This window comes from Vicugna pacos, chromosome 2 (assembly GCF_048564905.1).
Source record: "Vicugna pacos chromosome 2, VicPac4, whole genome shotgun sequence".
NCBI classification, from domain to species: domain Eukaryota; kingdom Metazoa; phylum Chordata; class Mammalia; order Artiodactyla; family Camelidae; genus Vicugna; species Vicugna pacos.
The window spans coordinates 112,310,748-112,315,782 of record NC_132988.1 but is presented as its reverse complement, the minus strand read 5'-3'; the positions used below and the strand labels follow the sequence as shown (position 1 = coordinate 112,315,782).

At 38.0% G+C, this 5,035-nt stretch overlaps 1 long non-coding RNA gene across 2 annotated transcripts; it reads left to right on the top strand.

The window, feature by feature from the left end:
- Positions 1-280: 280 nt before the first annotated feature.
- On the top strand, positions 281-1,629 carry LOC140700603 (uncharacterized). Of its 2 annotated transcripts, none has more exons than XR_012079032.1 (3): positions 281-321; positions 428-552; positions 1,472-1,629. It is a non-coding gene; the product is annotated as an uncharacterized lncRNA (long non-coding RNA). The 2 variants fall into 2 exon arrangements; XR_012079033.1 differs by lacking the exon at positions 1,472-1,629 and adding an exon at positions 978-1,064.
- The last annotated feature ends 3,406 nt before the right edge of the window (positions 1,630-5,035 follow it).

Below are 5,035 nucleotides of genomic sequence, written 5' to 3'. Positions count from 1 at the left end.
AAAAATACTAAATGTACACGAACCCTATGATCCAGCAGTTACACACTTGGGCATTTTACCTAGAGAATAAAAACTTATATCCAAAGACCTGTACATGATTGTTTATAGCATCTTTGTTTACAAGATTTTAAATTCATGTGTTGAAACCCTAATCCTCAGTGTGATGGTATTTAAAGATACAGCCTTTCAGAAGTAATTAGGTCATAATGGTGGAGCCCTTATGATGATATTATTTCCCTTTTAACAAGAGAGCAGAGATACATTTCCTTTCTCTGTTGTATGAGGATTCAGCAAGAAGGCACCCATCTGCAAACTAGGAAGGTAGCTGTCACCAGACGTCTCAGATATCATATAGGCTGGCACCATATAACTGTGAGAAATAAATTTCTGTTAGTTAAGTCATCTAATCTATGGTATTATGTTACAGCAGCCTGAGCAGACCAAGACACCATGAATACTACTCAGCATTGAAAAGAAGAGAACAATTGATACATGGAACAACTTGGATGAATCTCAAGGTTATTATGCTGAGTGAAAAAATAAAAGCCAATTGTAAGATCATATACTGTATAATTTCCTTTATATAGCATTCTTAAAATGACATAATTATACAAATGGAAAACAGCGGTTGTCAGGGGTTAGGGATCTTAGAGGAGAGGAGGGATTAGGGTAGACGTGACTTAATAGAAGTAGCATGATGAAGATCTCTGTGGTGGTGAGATAATTCTGTATCTTGATTTCTGTGGTAGTTATACAAGTCTACACATGTGATTAAATGACAAAATTACATGCACATACAGCTCTGATATAAAATTATTGGTTTTGATATTATGTGATAATTATATACGATGTTACCGTGGAAAATCTGGGTGAAGGGTACAGGGGTCTTTTCTGTATTACCTTTGCAACTTCCTGTGAATCAGTAATTATTTCAAAATGAAGAGGTTATAATTTTTTTTTGAATCTTGACTCATTAGCGCTGAGAATGGCTAGCTGGCTGACCTTGCAGCTCTCATCTTCTTCCAGAAACTTGCTATGTTTGCTCTATGGAGAGCAGCACCATTCTCCTCCAGTAGCCATATTCTCTTCCTACTGTGATTATGAGATAAGTTCTAAAGTCACTTTGGAGCATAGAGTCTTTTATGTTTGGACTCTAAGCCAACAGCAAATCTACCATCTTCTCAATGAATGCACCTTCATATGATAACACCATTAATGAGCCCACTTGGAAGTAACACACAGTGTGTAACTGTTCAATTACATCAGGTCTCATTTTGTATAGATTATACTACAGCTTGATGCCAAAACTCATGTTCTTTTCCTCTTGTGGTTTGGCATGCACTATGGTCTGAATGTTTGTGTTCTATAAAATTTACATGTTGACACCTACTGCTCATTGTGATAGTAATAGGAGGTGGGGACTTTGGGAGATGATTAGGTCATGAATAGAATTTATTCTTTTATTAAAAAGGTCCTCAAGAGCTCTCCCACCCCTTCTGCTGTGTGAGGACATAGTAAGAAGATGGTCATTTTCTATGAACAAGGAAGCAGGTTCTCATCAGACACCAAATCTGCCATGGACATCTCAACCTCCAGAACTGTGAGAAATAAATGTGCTCTTATAAGCCAGCTAACTTGTGGTATTTTTGTTATAGCATCCATAATAGACTAAGACATCATGTCATGGTCCTCCTATAAAAATATAAAAATAAATAAAGGAAGCATCTTAGTTTGTAGAAAGGAACATTGAACTGAAAATGAAAACCTTAAGTTCAAACATTTTTACACCGTTTAACTATATTATTGAAAGCAGGAGAGCAACATGTTCAGCATTTTAGAAAAATCACTCTGGAAGTATTTGGGGAAGAGACTGGAGGGAAGAGACCGAAGACAGAGAAGGAGCTATGGAAAGAGTCCAGAGAAGACAAAAATGGAGCTCCCTTTATCTTTGCTAATGTTGAACTTTCGGCCTAGAATTTTCTATTCCACCTCAATTTAATTATGTATGTTGAGCAATTGGTCAAACATTGTTGGTTGCCTATCTAACAAGAATACCTGATCTTGTTTTTTCCCTTCCCCACTGACTCAGAGGCAAATTCTGACTTATTTTTACCCAAACATAGCAATTTTTTTTCCTATCAACAATGATTGGTTTGAGGGAAGTCTATGACCGAGTTTTAGTCAATGGATTGTAAGGGACAGGTTTGCTGAAGGGTCTTCCATGAAAGTTCCACAACTCTTAGACATAAACAGTAGGAATAAAGACTCCTTCTTCTTCCACTGAAAGTGACCATGCAGGGTTCTGGTCAAGGACAAAGCCAAACTAATGAAGCTGGCAAAATTGAAAGATGGAAAGAACCTGGGTATTTACTGATGAAATAAAATTGCTGAGACACTGAATGAACATCCTTGAAGGCACACTATCCACAGACATGAGTTAATATATATGACCTACTGTTTATGTCAGTTAAATTGAGTCTTCTGATAGTTGCAGCCAAAAGCACCATTACTGATTTAAAAAATTACCACAAACCAGACACAGTGCTGCATGTTAGAAACCAAAGTAAAGTTGTCATAAGACTTGTCCCTAGGAGATTGTCCTCTTTTGAAGAAGCTCATCCTCTGCGTGCTAAGTGTTAAAATTAATCCCATCCTTCCAGGCTGTGGTCAAATTTCTCTACATCTTATAAGGCCTACTCACATTGATTTTATTTATTGATGGATTTTTAATACCTCTTTTAAAGCACTTATTCTAGTCTGTCTTGTTTTACCGGTGAATAAACACTTCCCTCAGATGGAGGAGAGGGGCAACACTATCCGGGGGTAGTGTGTTGCTCTGATTTGATTTGATTTTGAAGTGGGAAATTCAAATTATACAATCACATATAGCCTATACATAGTCACAGCCTTGCTTGTAACTCTGCTCAGATGATTTAATCTTCTGGCCCTGACCACAGGTCTACAAATATCACAAGTAAATATTGAATAGAGGAATGGCTAACTACTCAGTAAACAATTGATATTTCAGTGCTTGTTTCATCCCTTTCTGAGGTCAATGCCACAAGGTCATCTTCAAACCATCCCCTTTACGTGTCTGCATGTTTATATGGCACCAGCTCTTTGGTGAATACAAATGAGCACTCTGTAGCCTATGATCAAAAATACACACTTTATTCTTTTGAGTTCTTAAAGAAAAGATACACAATCAATGATTCCCTTCTGTTTTGTGCCCAAGATTACTCCATCACACACAAGTTGATAAGTCTGAATTTAAGGAAAACCTTTAGGAGTATAGCACATTTACTGAGTATAATCATTCCATCCATCAATAGTAAATCCCTGGAATTTGGTCCATAGTGAACTTTAAAGCCTAAAATTATCAAATTAAAATGGAGAGATTTTGGGGGGTGAGAGTATAGCTCAAGTGATAGAGTGCATGCTTAGCATGTGTGAGGTCCTGAGTTCAATAAAATGGAGAACTTTTTGCTCTTTAGATATGGGAACAATTGTATCTTAAATTGGGAGAGCACTTAAATAAAACACTAGGCTAGTAAAGCTATGCAAAGGTATACAGAATGGTGTTCTGAACTTTATATCCTTTGTAGTTTTTTAAGCAGAGGTTATGTTGGAGATTTTTGCATCATACAGTCAGCTTACTCATTGTAAAGAGGAAAGTTTTAGGTTTGGGCAATCTGGTAGATTGTCCTAAGGTGATCAACACCACCAGAAAATCATTGCATTCTCTGTGGTGTTGGTAATCATACATAGCCCTATACTTAGGAGTCACTTAATTATTTTGCTCCCACAATGACTCCAGTCTTTGAGCTTCAGAATACATAGGGATTTTTTGGCAAAAAAAAATGTTTTTTTTATAGCTTCAAAGGTATACCTTCCAATCAATAACTGTAGCTTGAGTCACTCTGCAAAGTGTATGAAACCTGTCTGCCGTCTTCAATCGTACAGTATCTCTGTGACGTCTCCTGCAGCTGAACCAGCACTCAGAGGCCACAGGGGATCAGTGATCAAAGCCTCTGCATCTGAAAGTGTCAAGGTTTCCTCTGCACAAAGCCCTGGGCCCAGGTTCTTCAAGCTAATTGGATTTTCCCATCTTCCCTCACATCTACTCCAGGAAATAAAATTGATTGGATGATAATAAAACCAAAGAGACAATAGAGGAGCAATCAGCCCCTAGCCTTTCTTCTTCCAGCTTAACTCTGGTCCTGTCTTTTGAACTTGATGTATGATCTGGGTCTCCTCAGTTTCCACCCTGATTGTCTCTAAATGCTCTGGACAGATGTGCCATTTGATGCTCTTGATCCTGGTTTCATTAGGTTTGTGAGACTATCTTCACCCCTGCTTAAGGACAAAAAACATGGAGTAGTTCCCCCAAGGGCAATATTGAAATGAAAAGATAATTGGTAAGAAACAAACAAAAAGGATGGGAAACTGCCAAGAATGGAGTTGAAGAGGCTTCATGCTGATGGCATTGGAGGTCACCTGTGAGACAGTACACTGGGCAGGCTAGTCATGTGAACAGGCTCTAGTAGCATTTAATAGACATAGGTCAGAAGAAGCAAGGACTTATTTTTTGCAATATTTGTCTGAATCTCACTTCTTATCTGATTCTCTAGCTTGTCTTCTTCAAAAGTGCTCTCATTGCCACTTCCTTGTCATAAGCCATGTTGTATATTTAAGTGACTTTGGAGATACTTTTCGATGGTGGCCAGGTGTCTACATTCTAACCTTTGGAGTGAAAGGACTTGTGGGTCAGGTTATATGTTTTTTGTATCTGTACACAACCTGTCTACAGATTGTATAGTTTAACCCTATACAGAGCTGGGGTTTGGTACTTGGAGGCCAGACTGGATTATAAATCCTACCTAAGGTGGCCTGGAATTAAATGAGTCAGTTAAACAAAGGAATAAAATTTGTTAATTGAACAAATGATCAGTTGGAGGCAAAGTCTTTAGACAGCATCACAAAAATCAATGTGAGGGGCCCAGTCCAAAGAAGAGCATTGTTTTGGTTATCTACC